At 46.1% G+C, this 17,867-nt stretch overlaps 1 protein-coding gene across 5 annotated transcripts in view; it reads right to left on the reverse strand.

Moving 5' to 3' along the window:
- The window catches only part of Arhgap35 (Rho GTPase activating protein 35), a 116,849-nt gene extending 101,338 nt beyond the window's left edge, over window positions 1-15,511 (reverse strand). For 2 of the 5 annotated variants that reach the window (XM_039110038.2, XM_063288062.1), the window contains exon 1: window positions 15,010-15,147. The gene's annotated coding sequence lies outside the window, so the exon portion shown is untranslated. Of the gene's footprint in view, window positions 1-8,592; window positions 8,698-15,009 lie in introns of all 5 variants that reach the window. The other 3 variants (XM_063288066.1, NM_001271132.1, XM_008758919.3) reach the window with 3 other exon arrangements.
- Window positions 15,512-17,867: the final 2,356 nt, after the last annotated feature.

Genomic DNA, 17,867 nt, shown 5'->3' on the forward strand with positions numbered 1-17,867 from the left:
TCAGAGGTTATCCACTATATAGCCAGTTCAAAACCATCCTAGACTATGTGAGACCCTGTTTCAAAGCAAGCAAGCAAGCAAGCAAGCAAGCAAGCAAGCAAGCAAGCGAGCGAGCGAGCGAGCGAACATTCCTCAGAGTTCTAGTGGATAGCAAATGACACATTCAAGTTTTCTCCCTAGCACTAACTGGGAGCGCACTAGTAATGTACTTGTCTAATGGAATAGCAGGAAGCTGTAAAAAACAAACACTCCTCTGGGGACAGTGGCAAGGGAATAATAGCACAGGGTGCTTTTTGACTACTGACATGGAACCCCATGAACATGTCACTGAATTGAAACAAGTAATATATGCTGAACCACCACTAGAATTCATGAACAGGGCTGAGAAAATCCAAACATTAGAGATCTCAAAACATGGACCCCTGAGCTGCTAAAGGACAAGCAGGGAACTCACCAAGCAGGACTAAGAAGGCACTTTAGAAAGAAGAGCCAGCTCACCAGACACTAGCAGAGAAAGAACACTGCTCTTGAGCCCTGGTGGCTCTCCTTAGATGAGAACAGGGATCTAGCTGGGAAAGTATAAGTTAGGGAGGGCAGGACAGACCAGGGCAGGGCAAACTGCTAAGGGTTCTGCAGATCACGTAGAAGCCCTTGAGGGTTCTTCTGGTGTTTTAAGACTTATTTTTATTGTATATACACCATGTGCATGCAGTGCCAATAGATGCCACAAGAGAGCAACAAAACCTCTGGAACTTGCAAGGCCATTTGGGGCCCCTGGAAAAGCAGCAAGTACTCTTTACCACTTTCCCATCTCTCCAGCCCCAAGCCCTGAGAAATTTAAACCATGGGAAAACAACCATCAAAGTGTTTTCCTGTGACCCCAATGGCTTACAGTGAGACTAAAAGTGGAAAAGACACAGGATACAAGATTCCTTGGACTTCTGCAAGCAAGCACAGTACATTTCACATATGACATCCAGCCAATACTCCTGGAAACAGTAATTCCTCTTAAGTGATTGCTTCTATATGCAATTACTTTTCATCCACTGCCTACACTCCTCATAAATACCCTGTTAGTTATTGATAGTAATAATATATTTTAAGGTAACATAGAGGGACACTGTCAAGAATCCTAAGTATTTCACTGCATATTTTTGCTGCTGTCATGTAAAGCAAGACTTAAAAACACACACCTCCGGGACTGGAGAGATGGCTCAGTGGTTAAGAGCACTGACTGCTCTTCCTGAGGTCCTGAGTTCAATTCCCAGCAACCACATGGTGGCTCGCAACCATCTGTAATGGGATCCGATGCCCTCCTCTGGTGTGTCTGAAGACAGCTACAGTGTACTCATATACTTTAAGTAAATAAATCTTTTAAAACAAACAAACAAAAAAACATACACCTCCATATGTCCATGCAAGTCCCTCAACTTTCTTAGGAAATACTCTTTTTTTTTTTTTTTTTGGTTCTTTTTTTTCGGAGCTGGGGACCAAACCCAGGGCCTTGCGCTTCCTAGGCAAGCGCTCTACCACTGAGTTAAATCCCCAACCCCGGAAATACTATTTCTAGTCTGACCCTTGAGCCTACTTTCTCCCCCAGCCCCTTCCTGAACAAATTACAGGGACTTGTGTTTGGTAAACTTTCCCACCACCAACCTCTCAGTTGGTCCTTAAGAGGCAACTCCAGGCATCATACAATTAACAAAGGCATTTGGTGAACACGGACCATGACCTAGGCAGGCATTCACTCTTCCACGCTTCCCAAACCCACCATTAGAGCTTGAATTTGCACTGAGACCCTATTAATAGTCACTTGGGCATTATGATCTGCTCCGCTCTGCTCTGCTCTTCCCAGGAGGTAGCTGAGTCACGAGAAGTTTGTCGTGCCTAAGAGGATTCAGCTTTAGGTGAGAGGGAACGGACAGGGCCTTGTGCAGGCTACAGCCTGCTGAGAGAGAAAGTGGCTGAGGCCCAGCCTAAGGCTGGAAGGTCTGGACACACAGTTACAACTGATACTTGGCCTGTGACCTGGAGTTAACATCTCCAAATATAAGATACTTGCTGATAAGACCCCAAAAGTCGCTGCCACCTGGGGGCAGAGACAGCTGTTGCAAAGACTAAGAGATAACAAGCTCAGCAGCAGGTCTGCTCCACTTACAGCAGCAAATCCAGCCTGGGGCAACCTAATCCTTATCTGGACATTCCTACAGTGCCTTTCCTCTCCACAAGCTCAAGGGTTTCCCATCTTTACAGAGTCCATGAGGGTGAAAGATTAAGTAGGCAGTCAGTATTGAGCCTGGTTTTTTTTGTTGTTGTTGTTGTTTGTTTGTTTTTGGTTTTTTTTCCCCCTTTCTTTCTTTTCGGAGCTCAGGACCAAACCCAGGGCCTTGCACTTTCTAGGCAAGCGCTCTACCACTGAGCTAAATTCCCAACCCCGAGCCCGTTTTATATACAACTCACAATAAAAATAACCAGTCCCATGTAAGAAGCAACTGAAGACAGCAGAGAAAATGTTCCTGAACAGTTTGAGGAAGCCCAATACTCTAATAAAAGAACCAAAGTACTCAAGACTGCATCCTCTCTAGGTCTTAGCTCAAGACCTTAAAAGGAAAAGGGGATGGCATAACAACAATGACAGGGTCTCTTGTAGCCCAGGCTGGCCTCAAACTCAAATGCCTGATTTTTATGCATTAGAACCTAGGTTTTGTATGTGTTAGGTGAACACTCTATTAAGTGAGTTAATTCTCCAGATCGTATCCAACACCTTTTTTTTGAGACAGGATCTCATGCAAACAAGGCTGATCTTGAATTCTAATTCTCCTACCTCTACCTGCCACATGTTGAGATTTAGAGGTGGACATCATCATGTCCAACACTCACCATTTTTAGTCAACAAACACTAAACTCAAGATTATTCATTAGGCCTGCTCTAGAAATAAAAATAATGCAGTGAGCTGCAGGTATGAATCTTGAGGCCCTAGGTTCTTGTCTTGGGACCAAAACTAACTGGCAGAGCTGCCCAAAGTCTTTTTGTATTTGTTTTTTATTATTTACTTTATTTTTTAGAAACAGGGTCTCATTCCTTAGTGCTCTGCCTGCCTCTGCCAATAATGAGTAAAGTTATACAACACCACCCAGCCTTTATTATTATTGTTTTAATTTACAGTAGAAAATATATAGTCCAGGCTAACCTCAACTCAAGACCCTTAGCCTTCTGAGTGCAGATTAAAGGTATATATATACCTCCACTCCCAGCCCCAAACTTTGCAGTTTCCTGGTCACACACCCCCTCAACACTGCAAGTGACCATCAATCAGGTCTTCTGGAACTAGCCCTTATGAGCAAAAACTAGTGGCCAATAAACCTGCATTGCTGTGCATATGGTGTTCTGTTAAATAGCTACAATAAAAGCCAATGTGGGAAACATGATTTCCAAATCATTCTTTTTTCCCTGTGGTGCTGGGAATGGAAATCAGACCTGTGCACAGGCAAGTGCTCTACCACTCACCTATACACTGGCCCAAGTTAGTCCTTATTCAAAAGAAACATGAACCCAACCAGCTTCCTAAAAAAATTTTTTTCCTCAGATGAAATCTGTCTTAGCCCCAGTCAATGCATTCTTGCATTGAAATGTTTAGTCACACTTAATTCTTTAAGATAAGATCAGGAAGAAAGAATCAGGCCACTGGTCTCGAAAATCTGTACTTTCTGGTATAGAAACAGTGTGCTCCTTGTGTTACCTGTAAGGGAATAGGGGCCTTTGTTCCTCAGTGGCCCACATACTCAGCAAGAAGGACACTCAATTTGTGTAACTGGTACCCTTAACTTCTCATCACCCAAACAGTGGCTGAATGAGGTAAAAGATTAAATAAAACTTGTTCTCCTACCCATGAGCTACAAAGAACCAGCCTGCTCTCTTCTCCTGTTTAGCAGCTTCTAACCATGTAAATTATTTGAATAGATAGAATTAAAGAGATTAGATATTAAGTACAACTATGTAACATTTTTTTGGAAACAGGATCTCCAGCTCAGGCAGGCCTGAACTCCCGAGCCTGTTGAGGATGAACCTGAACTCAAGATCCATCCATTTCCACCCCCTAGAGCTTTCTGTGTTATTTATTTAAATTACTTAACTCTTTAAACACATTTTTGGCCCACAAAAAAGAGAAGACACAGGTTGGGTAACACATTCTTGTAATCCCAACACTTCAGAGGCTAAGGCAGGAGGATCTCCAGTTCAAAGCCTAGAGCATCTCCTTGTCTCCTCACTGTACTTACTACCATTAAAGCACCCCAAAATATGAAAAAGACAATTAACCTCATGGCTATTCCTGACTTTGACCTGACTCTCCTTGAATCAAGAACATACAGGGGATTTACTGGGCAGAACTATGCTCCAACTGCCAGCAGCCAAAGTGACTCTAGCTCTCTTCATCTCTGGGAGAGATCACTGTGCAGAACATTCTGGAAAGGGAAAGACAGACTAAAGAAGCTTTCCATACAGGATGGTTGACCAGGTAGCCTTAGGCCAGTTCCTCACTCATGTGTCTCAGTTCCCCACCTAGAAGCTGGAAATAACCCCCACTTGCGAGGGTGATTGTGAGGAAGAGAGGAGGACTTACTTAGCAGCCACTGGTACAAAGTAAGCAGTGGCTATTGTTAATAATTAATTTGATTACTCTATGAGAAACAGTGTCTGCCCTGGAGGGACTAGAGTCCAAAAGATCTCCTTAATTTGTTTTTCAGCATAATTTTCCTTTCAATTTTATATAGAAAAACATACGGTACACTGACTTGTTAACTTTTTTTTTTTTTCTAAAATCAGGAATAAAAAAAAAAAAATAGCTGGGCTTGGTGGTACACCAATGTAAACACAGCAATGGGAGGCAGATGCAAGCAGTTCTCTAAGTTCAAGGCCAGCCTGGTCTATAAAATGAGTTCCAGAACAGCGAAACTACACAGAGAAACACTGTCTCAAGTCCCACTCTCCAAGAAAAGAAAAAGTACTCCAAAATGCTGTTCATCAATCACCACACATGCACAGTGGCATGACTGCACAGCACCTCCCCCCCGCAAAAAAACTACTGCCATTGTTAAAATATATATATAATAAAGGGGGGGTTGGGGATTTAGCTCAGCGGTAGAGCACTTGCCTAGCAAGCGCAAGGCCCTGGGTTCGGTCCCTAGCTCCGAAAAAAAGAAAAAAGAAAAAAAAAGGGGGGGGGGCCGGAAAGATGATTTAGTAGCTAAGAGCACTGGCAGTTCTTCTAGAAGATACAGTTTTAGTTCCCAGCACATACATAGCAGTTTATAATCATCTTTAGACCAGGCAGGCATGGGTACACAGACATACTGGCTGAGCTTTAATCCCAGCAGACCTGATGCAGAAGCAGACAGGCAGATCTGTCTGAGTTTGAGGCCAGCCTTATGGACACATCAAGTTCCAGGGTTAAGTGAAGCCTTCCCTTAAGGGAATTTGCTGACCTTGCTCATGACACAGGTTCAGTTCCCAGCACCCACATGTTGGCTCACAACCATCTGTAACTCGAGTTTCAGATTTAATACCCTTTCCTTGGGCATTGGGCATGCATGTGGTGTACAGACATATATGAAGGTAAAACACTCATACACATAATCTTTAAAATACACACACACACACACACACACACACACACACACACACACACACACAATTTACAACGCAGGAAAAACAGTGGTTCCTTACTGCAAATTCTACAACAAAGCTAGCTCAAACAGCACTTCTGCGTGGCTTCTTTCAGTTCTTTCCCACGTATGTTTTAACTAGATTCACCCTGTATATAGCTCTATACCGTGCCCCCAACACACTCTTAATTTTATGTGCACTTTCCCATGTCAAATATTCTTGAAAAACATACTTTTAAAATGACTTCATATTTTTTCATAATAATCCCCGTAAGGTCGAAACATTTAGATTTTCATCTTCTAAATTTATAAACATCACAATACTCAATATGTTCATACAGGATCATAGTTTGTATCTCTGTTTCTCAGCCTAGATTGATAGTGCAAATAACTCAGTGTAGTGGCTAGTAATTCCAAAATTCAAGGGGCTGGTGGGAGGCATCTGGACCAGGAGGCTAGCCAAACTATATATTGAGATCCTTGCCTCAAAATTAATTTTGGTGGTGGTGGCAGCGGTAGTGCACACCTTTAATCCTAGCACTGGGGAGGCAGAGGCAGAGGGATCTCTGAGTTGAATACCAGTCTGGTCTATAGAGTGAGTTCTAGGACAGCCAGGACTACACAGAGAATCTGACTCAAAAAACCATTACTTAGTTAATTAATTAAACAGGTAACTATATATACATCCATGACTGCATAACTCTTAAAATTGTGCCTGAGTGTCTGGCATAGTGACACACACCTTTAACCCCAGCATTTAAGAGGCCAAGACAGAAGGGTCACTGTGTGCTGAAAGCTACCAAATTCTACCAAAGTATGTTTCAGGTTAGCCAGCACTAGTGTGTGTGTGTGTGTGTGTGTGTGTGTGTGTGTGTGTCAATTTATATACCATTTGTTGAGGCTAGTAGTTAAGAGCATTTGCTACTCTTGTAGAGGCTCTGGGTTTAGTTCCCAGTACCCATATTCGAGGCCTATACCCTCTATACCTCTAGTTCTGGAGAACCAACCAAATGTCACTGTCCTCCACAGTCATCAGGCTGTGGAGCACATATACAGAGGTACTCTCAAACCCACCACCCAAAAGAGTAACAATAACAGCAACAACAACTTACAAAGACCTGTGCACAGGAGAGTAAGTATTTCTTATCAACACATCACAAGTCCAAAAACTACAACCCATTTTCCAATCTTAGTGGCTTAATACTGGGCACAGGCCAACAGGTGGGGCTCCTCCCTTTTTCATTTTTCAAAAGATTTTTTATCTGCATTCAACTGATCAATCAGAATTTCTTAGAATCCAGCAATATTAAAAAGACACACTGGGGGGTTGGGGATTTAGCTCAGTGGTAGAGCGCTTGCCTAGGAAGCGCAAGGCCCTGGGTTCGGTCCCCAGCTCCGAAAAAAAAAGAACCAAAAAAAAAAAAAAAAAAAAAGTCACTTTAAAAAAAGACACACTGGGATTTCTTTTTTTTTGGGGGGGGGGGGCTGGGGACCGAACCCAGGGCCTTGCGCTTCCTAGGCAAGCGCTCTACCACTGAGCTAAATCCCCAACCCCTACACTGGGATTTCAAGTCATGGAGAAGGTGATCATCAAGAGCAGAATCCACTGCTCCCTCTGCTACCTTAATAGGCATTTCTGAGAATAAAGGAAGTGGTGTCACTCTCCAGGGTCAGGACCCTGTCCCACTCCCACTCCAGGTGGTCCTCTTGCTCTGACCCATTCTGCTGAAGACACAGCATTCAAAACCCCAATAATCTTGTGTTAATGCAGTACCGACTTTCGTTTATATGCAATCAGTGTGTTACTGAGCAAAGAGTCCTCTTTAATTACCCATGGCATTAACAGAGATCATTTTCTTTTGTCTCACACCCAACACAGGCTCCAAGAGATAACATGATTTTGACCTATTGCTTAAATGCAGATTGGAAAATGTTCAATGCAATTGCACATGTATTTTTTTCCTAAATTTTCATTTTCTGTGTCTGGAAGTTTTGCCTGCATGTATGTTTGTGCACCATGTGTGTCTGGTGCCCACTGAGGCCAGAAGGGGGAATTGGATCCCTGGAACTGAGTTACAGATGGCTGTGTGCTATCATGTGGATGCTACTAATAGAACCCAGGTCCTCTGCAAGAATAAATCAATCTTAAATCAATCTTCTGCATGTGGGAAGGCTATACATTAGCTTCAGCTGACTAACATATTCTAACCCCAACCCTGTTTTCCAATTGCAACTCAGAGTTACTAAATAATTATAGTAACCTGGGCTAGCAAGGTGGCCCAGTGGATGATGGAACTTTCTGCCAAATCTGACAACCTGAGTTTGACTAAGTTCAATCCCTAAGTCCAACATGGTAGAAGATAACTGACTCATAAAGTGTCCCGACTTCCATATGTACCACGGCATGAACAGGTGCAGTATGTACATGCACGCATACTCGTGTGTACACACACAAATAAATGAACAAATGTAGTAATTATAGTCAGCAATGAAACAAAACTAAGGAGCAGTGTTTTCTATCCAAACACCTGCATTTCCATGTACTTTTTAATGTTTTATATTAGCTAACCGCTATGCTAGAAATGGAACTCAGGACCAGACGTATGCCAGACAAAAGACTACCAGTGAGCCTACACACTCACCTCATATTTTTTATTTTTTAGCTGTAAGTCAACAAATGATGGCAATAGTCTCTCTATACATTTCCAGTTGCCTAAAAATATTCTCAAGAGAAAATCTTGGCTGAGGCTCTAAGTCAGCAATGGAGCACATGCCCAATAGCATGTTTTCCTGGGTTCCTCCCCAGCACCAAAAAGACACACTCAAGAGGTACTTTATCTTTTTGTCTCCTAAAAAACTATGGAGTTAAGCAGTCAGTACTTGGCCAAACATTTGTACCTTCTTTCTGTAAGACAAACTTAATTTTACCTAATTTTGTGATATCTGGATTTGAATCTGGAATAGAAATGTCCAAATTTCTCACTATGTTGACAATACGGCAGAGTAGGAGCCAGCAGATACAATTCCTTTATTCTGCAAGAAGGAAAAACAACTTTCCTAAATCACATAGTTGATAAGTCAAAGGGTCAGGATAGGAGTTTCCTTTTCTAGTTGGTTTGGTTTTTTTTTTTTCCTCCTTTTTTTTTTGGGGGGGGGGGTGAGATAGGATTCTTGTAGTAGCCCAGGCTGGCCTTGAACTGTTGAGGTTTCCCTAAACATCATCTCCTACTCCCTCCACATCTCAGGCACCAAGATTACTGGTGTGTGCCACTCTGGTTGGCTTTGTCGATATTTCTTTTTTTTTTTAATTATTCTTTTTTTTTTTTAGATTTATTCATTTATTATATATAAGTACACTATAGCTGTCTTCAGATACACCAGAGGAGGGCATCGGATCTCTTTACAGATGGTTGTGAGCCACCATGTGGTTGCTGGGAATTGAACTCAGGACCTTTGGAAGAGCAGTCAGTGCTCTTAACCGCTGAGCCATCTCTCCAGCCCTCGATATTTCTTTACAGCGTGCAAAGCTTTCTGTCAATGGCTCAATTTCACTACAGTGGTCAGGAAGAGGGCAGGCCCGAGGAGGAGCACAAGCACAAGACACAGCTGCTGCAGAGGCCACAGCACAGCAGCACTGCACTCCTAAGGGAAGGTGCGGAGTTCGGCAGGTTGGCTAGTTCCAGCAAAAGTATGACAATCTTGTGATGGTGTTTCATGGCCAAGTGGACCGAGTTCTCCTCTAAGCTCAGAGGTGTTCAGTATCAGACTGACAGGGGCCCATTTATTTTCAAGAATTCTTTATAGATAAAGTCTGATAAAGTATTGTTTTAAAAGTTAAATAGAGGGGTTGGGGATTTAGCTCAGTGGTAGAGCGTTTGCGCAAGCACAAGGCCCTGGGTTCGGTCCCCAGCTCCGAAAAAAGAAAAGAAAAAAAAAAAAGTTAAATAGAAATAAACTTTTGGGAAGATGAACACGAATGATTTGTTTGCACTTCTTAATACCAGTAATTCAAGTACTATTCAGACCATTGCTATTTGAGAGCCTAGGTCAACAATGACTCAGCTTGAAAAATTCCCTACCATTTTATAAAAGAGGTGTAAGCTGAGTTATGTAGCTAATACAATCTGGAGAACCCCCCACCTCCATGTTATAAACTAATTTCCATATGAATGGCTTAGAAAATGGCAGTATTTATTTTCCATTGAAAAAAAGTATCCACAAAGGTAAGCCCAGGAAAGGCCCTATCTCAATTCTGTTTTAGTACATGACAAAGACAAGAGGGGAATCCTAGCACAGCCCCAGGTACTGAGCACTAACCCCAGCTCTTCCAACACAGTTTGTTCTACTGAATGGAGTCTACCATCGGGGCTGGACTTCGGACTTCAGACAGTGATATCCAGCCCAGTGGAGGAGCAAGCTGTCCCCAATCCTAATTAATTACAATACGGCCTTGACAGAAGGCAGGCCCCCACTCTTCTGTCCAGTGCTCTTGTACTATTGTAGAAACCTACCACATGACCCCAGGCAAGCCTTTTACTTTCCCACCTGCAAAGGCTGCACTGATACTCTAGACAACGGCACAAAACTCCAGGGCCCAAGGCAGCGTTTCTGCTACTCACCTTCCATCTACAGGCAAAATAATCTTTGGGGTTTGTGAAAGGTAGAAAATTTAAGTAAGTTAAGTAAATGACTGATGAAAAGTCACATGGATTTGATAAATTAAACCAGATGTGGTAGTGCATACCTGCAATCCCAGAATTTTGGAGACAGAAGCAGAGAGATGACTTGAAAGCTACCCTCAGATCTATCCAGATACCTACCTCTATCCAGATAGAGGCTTGCCTGGGCTATGTGAGATCCTGTCTCAAAAAAATAAAAGTAAATGAACAAAAGACACTATTTAGATTGCCAGGTGGCAAATGACAACAGTGCTACAAAATCACAAGGAGGGCCTACAAGAGGTTCAACACCTTTCAAGAGACATCAGACCAAGGTTACCTTGCCCACCTCCAGCTATAATGAGCTAATCTGCTGTAGAGTCTCGGGAAGACCAACCTCATACACAGCCATGAGGCTACAACTGTCCACTATGCAACCTGCACCCTTTCCAACTGTCCTTTTCCAAAAGTCACTCACTATTCAGGCCAGACACCTACACCAATCTGTCTAGTATGAAGAAGAATGAGTTTCTGACTTGTTATTTGTCCTGAGGCATCATCAAGCCAATTAAAAAAAGAAAGCAATGAGCAAGAAAAAAAGAGTCATGAGCATAAAGAAAGGTTAGTTTTAAAGAGGGGGAGGGACTAAGAAAGGACTCTCACTGGGCCAGTTCTAAACTCTAGACAGGCTAAGAGCCCTTGAAGACATGCTAGTGCATTGAAAAAAGTTGTCTGCTGCCATCTTGCTTCACGCTCCGCCCCAACTGGCAAAGAACTGTTCCATAAGGCCAAGGCTACCACCTCACATTTCTGTAGCACCCAATTCCATCACGAAAGCAAATGTCAATTCCAGGATTGGAGCTTCCACTACCATCAGAGAAATCTGACAGTCCTGAAACATTAGTTCCCAGCGTAGAAGAAAAAACAGCTCTTTGTTCTTTCTGTCAATCCTCTTCCTATTCTCAGCTTTGATGCAGAACTTTTTAGGCCGCCAGTGTTAGGAGGATTCTGGAAACACATGTTGTGGTGTTGTGCACACAGTTGTTCCTACTCTTAAGTAGGTGTCACCTCCACATTAAGAATGAAAAATAAGACAACTGCTTGAATTGACTCGGAGTACACAAACTCTAAAGTGAATACAGGAGGCTGTGACCTGAGGCCAGAGAAACACCATCAGAAACAAACGAAAGCACACAAGCATCAGAATCCCCACTGTTCTCAAGCTTAAAGTCCTACAGCTCAGCGGCAGAACAAACCTAGCAACAACGTTCAAGACCCCAGCTTCCAACCACACAATACATAACTGACAAGAACAAGAGACAAGACCCAAACCCAAAAAGCCTATAGTTCTATAAAGCTAGGGAAAGCACCCAGATCTATTATGCACCACCCCCATGTTCTTGTATACAAATACCCTAACATTGGATGAGTCAATGATCTAATTCTGTAGATGACAGTGAAGATTTTTTTATTTTGAATGTGTTCACACAGAACTATTTCTAAGCAGGTGCTGAAATAAACAGTCTGATCATAGCTCAGTTAAGAAAGTCCTTCCAGTAAATGTGCCTTCACAGCTGAAGAGCTGAGCTGTCTTAATATGCAATTGCCCTAGGCCACAGGGAAGAAAACAAGGACAACAACAACAACAACAACAACAACAACAACAACAACAGGCTTTTGATTTAGATTTACTCAAGAAATAAATAAACCTACAACACACCAAAGGTCTCACCCTCCCAAGTTAAAGAACAATATAGTCAGATAGCTCTTCTGTAAAAAGCTACCTCTACTTCTGAATCAATTTCCTGAATACCCACCACAAAATCATTGAGGAGCTTGAGGAACACAGGATTAGAAAAGGCAGGAAAGGCACAGTTCACAGACAACAATCCCAAATGCACTTCTATCAGCCAGCAATTGGCAGCCCTCTCCAACTTTACCTAACCAGGTCCCTCATAAGTCTGAGGAAGTCAGAACTCACCACTGGTTCCCTGCACAGGCAGCATGGATCTGCCCAGACACACTGGGCTCCTGTGGCCAGGAGTGCTGGCTATACCAGTGGGCAGAAATCGGAGTGACACTTGGCACTCTTCCTTTCAACAACCACCATGAAATGCTTTTCAAATCCCGCTCACACCATTTTGAAGACCAGAAAGCTAGAGCCTTCCAAGGAGCATAAGTGAAAAAGGAAGAAACCTACTGGGTCTAATCTGACCCCAAGGTCACAGCATTAACCAAAGGTCAGAGGAGAAGGCAAGACTACTGCTTCTGAAGACTAGTCTGTAAACACCAAGTGTGGCCACAGCACCCCCTGGGACCTGCAAAACTTGAGAACTGGCATTTCCCTGGCCTGGAGTAAAACAAGAACATAACTTTTCAGTTTATGAGAAAAACATACTCCCAAATGCTTCTGGGGGGTTGGGTGGGAGTGTGCTGGTGTGCGGTGTGGAGGTGGGAGAGTGTAGAGCATACACCGGTCTACAACTGCTCAGAGGCAAGGAGGGAAGGGAGAAGAATAGTCAGGAGCAGCTGCAATCCCCTTCCCCAAGGGCACAAAGCTGTGAGGCCCAGAGAGGGAGCAAAGAGAACACAAATGGAGCAATAGATAAATCCTACCCACCACCACTAACCTTGATACGAATCAGAGAAATGGGGAGACACTCCCAGACTGCAGAGAGCTGCAACCAATCAATCCCTACCCCTCCCTCCCTCCCTCCCTCCCTCCCTCCCTCCCTCCCTCCCTCCCTCTCTCTTCTCTCTCTCTCTCTCAGATCTCAGGAGGATTTTTGAGGATAAAATTCAAAACACTCAGGACTCCATAGAGAATCTGCAGTCTGGATCTGTGCCTAGAGTACCTCGGCTAAACCTACCCTGGCAAATGCTGAGAGATGCATAACAGGTAAAAGACAGACCTAAGACAGGGGCATGTCCTCAATGGAGAACTGGTTGGCAGTGGATGGGGAACCCTGAGAAGCAGGTGGGATATGAGTTAAGCAAAAGAAGAAAGGAACTGGGATATCAAAAGAAAATGATCATCTATACAAGAACGTGTAGGCTCCAAGAAAGGGGAGACAAGAATAATAAGAAAAGAATGATACCTTCAGGTTAGAACTAAGGAAAAGGACTTGAAAGGAGGCTGAGAGGCAGAGCAAGACAAGGTCATCGAACGAAGAAAAGTCCAGTGAAAGGCTGAATGGGGGTTGGAGGGCTTAGAATTAAGAGGGACCAAAGGTGGGACGAAAGGAGATCAGTGCTGACGACCGTCACTCTGACAGAGACAGCATCAGTAAAGTTTAAAACAGTTCAAAAATATGCAGACAAATGGACAGCTCCAAAAGGGGGCTATAAGGAAAGGGCACCAAATAGAGTAAACAAGGGGAAAGCCTGTAGGAAAAGGGCAAAATAGGCATCAGGGTCAGAGACATCTAAAGTGCAGAGGCACACCAGGAGAAAGGAAGACATAGGCAGCAACTCCTTGGTGTAGAGGAACTTCCTGGAGATGGGCTTGGGGGGAGAGGGAGCAAATGACTGAAGCCGAGGGGCATTGACATAAAAGTGGGAAAGAAGAAACTCAACGAGAATAGAGGAGCAAAGAGAGTACAACGGAGTGGAGTTGGCGTTAGGGCAGAGATCTGCTAAAGGGAATGGCAAAAATTAGACACCCTAAGGGACAGAAAAGGGGGTAAAAGAGGAGGCAAAAAGCCAAGCACCACAGGGGAGTGCATGCAAGATCAGAGCGCCTGCACAGGGGCAGAGTTGGCAGGCAGAAGGGTCTGGAAAAGAGGACAGGGTCTGAATGGCAAAACGGGAGCAAGCACTGAGAAGAGAAGGAAGAGAGCAAGGAGCATCTAAATCTGAGAACGGTAGGAGAGGCAGCCTAGGGGCATTCCCAAGGAGGTGCAGAAGGTTCAGTGTTGCGGCCAGGGCAAAAATTTGGGGCAGTTGGGCTCAAATGGGAGGAGGAATTATGTCCAAAGCAGAGACCAGGAGGGCAGCAGAGCAGTGACTACATCAACAGACATCTAGTATGGATCTCCACGGAGGTGGAACCGCAGGTCCTAAAGGGACAGCTCCTGGGGATGCAAGATGTTCTAAGGCAGGGATAATAACAGTAGATAGGCCAAAGGAGGAGGATGGGGACTTCCCCCCAAAAGTGATGCTAGCAGAAAACAGGTAAGGTAGAAGGGCCACGAATGTCCAAAGTGAGCGTCAGAAGGGATACAGAGGGGTCAATGAGGAGGATGTCCCAGGAGCACAGCGGACTCCAAAAGGTAGTGAAGGGTATGACTAGGGGTCGGGGGGGGGGGGTAGGAAGTGGGAAAGGAGACGGCTCAGAATTGGGAGTCGGATATCTCAAGTGGAGGCTGAGACACCGAGATCCCCCATCGGGTCGTGGTGGGGCGTGTGAGGAGGCAGACGCCGGGATTGCAGGGCTGCGGGGACAGTGGCGAATAGGAAGGGCAAGGCGGGCCGCGCGGGCCGGGCCCGGGCATGCAGCGGCCGGGACGCGGGGACCGCGGGGCGCTGGGGGGGCGCTCCCTCCCCTCCCCCTCCGGCTCCTCCATTGTTCGCGGGCTCCGGGCCCTGCGGTCCCCGCCTTTTCCCCCACCCTTGGATCCCGCATCGGGGCGGCGCCCGGCGCCTCGCCCGTCCCCACATTCCCCTCTGCCAGCGACGAGACACTTACCAGCCTTGGGGGCGCCCTCAGCGCGGCCCCGGCCTCCGCGATCCCGGCCGCTGCGACGGCGGGCCCGGCGCCATGTTCCCCTAGCGACTCGTTCCTGAGGCGGCTGAGGCGGCGGTGGCGGCTCCGGCGGGGGGCCGGGCGGACCCTCCCTCGCGGGCTCCCTCCTCCGCCTCCTCCACCTCCTCCCGCCGCGCCGCGGCTCTCCCTCGGGGCGGGGGGGCGGGGAGGGGAAGGGGGGAGGGGCGGGAACCAGGGGGAGGGCGGACCAGCCTCGCTCGCTCGCTCGCTCCCTCCCTCCCGCGCAATGGCGGCGGCGGCGGCGTTGTCGCCTCCTTCCTGCGGCCGCCGCGGCCGTGCGCGTGCTGGAGACCCTCTCGCAAGTGCGCGTGCGTTTCTGAGGGGCGAAAGGCGCTGGGGCGGGGGATGGAAGGTGGATAACGGCCCACAGGGCCAAGCGCACCTCGAGGACAGTAGCCCAGGAGGACAGGCACGCACGGACACCGGGGGTGCGAGTGCGCGTGCGCGCCTGAGGAAAATGCCGCTACCCCAGCGTCTGCGACGCCAGATTCACACAGCGCGAGGACACCCGCGAACTGGCACAGGAGGGCGCGGGGTGGGTTTAGTGCGCCTGCGCAGAGGCGGCTGCAGTCTGCAAAGCCACCAAAGGGAGGGAGGGGCCTGTAGGGGGCGCGCACAACGTTGCGCGCACCAGGAGCAGATCCCCACTGCCCCTCCCCACACCGCGCCGGCTCCAGGAGAAAGCCAGCTCTGAGAGGCATGGCCTGGATCTTCAGGGCGGGTACTTAGGGCTCCATCCCGCTCGCGCGGGACCTCACTAGCCAATGGGAGGCAGAGGGAGTTGGGTTCGCCTAGTCGAGCCGCAGCCTCGGGATAACGGAGGTGGGGGTGGGAGAGATAGACGTAACGTGGGGTGGCGAGGCGGGGCTGTGAAGAAGGCAGCGTACCCAGCGACGGAGTCGATTGGGCAAGGCAAGGGGGCGTGGTCCCCCGCAGCCCAATCCAAGCTCTACGTTGGCCAGCCCGGAAGAGTGGGCGGGGACAGGGGGCACGTGCTCTTTCCCCGGCGCTGAAGAAAAACCTGTGGGCCAGGCGCGTTGATACAAGTTACCGGTGATTTCACCCAGTGCTTGGTCCCAGGCAGAAGGAGGACAGGCCTTGCATTGCAGCCCTACCCTCCAGGTCAGCATCGGGCAAATGACAGCAAACCACATGTCACTTTGGGTGCTTGCAGGGGAAATGGTGATGTAAGAGGGCTCCCCTCTAACCCTGTATTCCTTTGGGAGCCCTCCGGAAGGATGGATTGTTAAAGACAGGCTTCCCCGGCGCCTTACAGTGTGCGGAATGCATGAAGTAAGCACGTGGTTTCCGATTCAGCATTGCCCTTCTTTCCAGGCTTTTCATCTGTAAAGTGGGATAACAATACTGAACTCAAAAAGTGTTGCATGGAGACTCGAATGAGGTATAATAGTCCCTATGGGTACAATTCACAATGGGACCCTCGAACTACTAGAACCCTGTAAGATGTGGGCGATTTCCCCTATACATGGATATCTATAAGCTGATGAATTACTCTTAGTAAAGAACTAACCACAATAATAGAAAAACTTTGAATATATTACGCTGTAATGAGAGAAATGTGAATGTGATCTCTTATTTATATCTCCCTCCTGGCCACGGGTAACTGATACATCAGAAAGCAACAAGGGAATTAAAGGAGGACTACTGTGTCTCTAAATGAGGGTGGGGTATAGGGGAATAACTTCCACGTATTGAGTACTTAGTAAGCCTTGCTAAATAAAATTACATGTGCTCAAATCTTAAAACATCCCAACAAATGAAGCCTCTCATTAAAGTTTGTTAGGAGGGCAGGTTCCGGTGGTGTAGGCTGAAGAGATTGACAGTTAAAAGTGGGTTCTTCGCCAGCCTGGGGCTGAGGACAGAAGTCATTTGTAGAAGGCGTGCATATATACACAAGGCACTGCATTCCATCCTAAGCACAGAGTGTCTCGAGTAAATTAGTTTTCTTTTTGGTTTTTGAGACAGGGTTTCTCTGTGTAGCCTTGGCTGCTGCCCTGCAACTTGCTTTGTAGACCAGGCTGGCCTTGAACTGACCTAAATCCACCTCTGCCTCCCGAGTGCTGGAATTAAAGGCATGTGCCACCACGTCTGGCTAAAGATAATTTCCATTGACATTTTTTCTCGCTAGCTATCCTTGGCTGCCCTGGAATTTACTGTGTAGCTCAGACTGGAATTCAATGTGTGACAGTCCTCTGCCTCTGCTTCCTGAGTGTTGGAAAAGAATGATGTTGGAGTTGCACAAAAGAACACAACAACAAAGCAAAAATAACTCAGCCAGAGAGTTTATTATTATTACTATTATTTTTGTTTGCAAACGCAGTGCTTGCAGGGAGGTGTAAAGATGGATCAGAGGTTAAGACCCCTGGCAGTTCTTCCAAAGACTCAGCTTTTATTCCAGCTCACAACTGCATGTAACTCCAGTACCCGGGGAACTGATGCCCTCTTCTGGTCTCCCCAGAAACTGCACAGACATGCAAGTAAAAAAATACCCATGTCTTGTAAAGATGAATTTCTATAAAAGCATGTCTGTGTGTGAGCACCAAAATCTAAACTCAACTATTGAACATACGCTGAGATGGCTTTTGTCTTTTATTCTTGATGGAGATGGCGACTTTGTCTTATCCCATTGATGGGAACGAAAGATTCTCAATTTGACATGATTGGCTGACTCATCAACTAGGTAAAGGGAAAGAGGAAGGTTTAGGAAAAGTGGACCTTTGTTGGACTAACTACTTTGGATAGAAAACGAATCCTATTTA

Source organism: Rattus norvegicus, chromosome 1 (assembly GCF_036323735.1).
Source record: "Rattus norvegicus strain BN/NHsdMcwi chromosome 1, GRCr8, whole genome shotgun sequence".
NCBI lineage: Eukaryota > Metazoa > Chordata > Mammalia > Rodentia > Muridae > Rattus > Rattus norvegicus.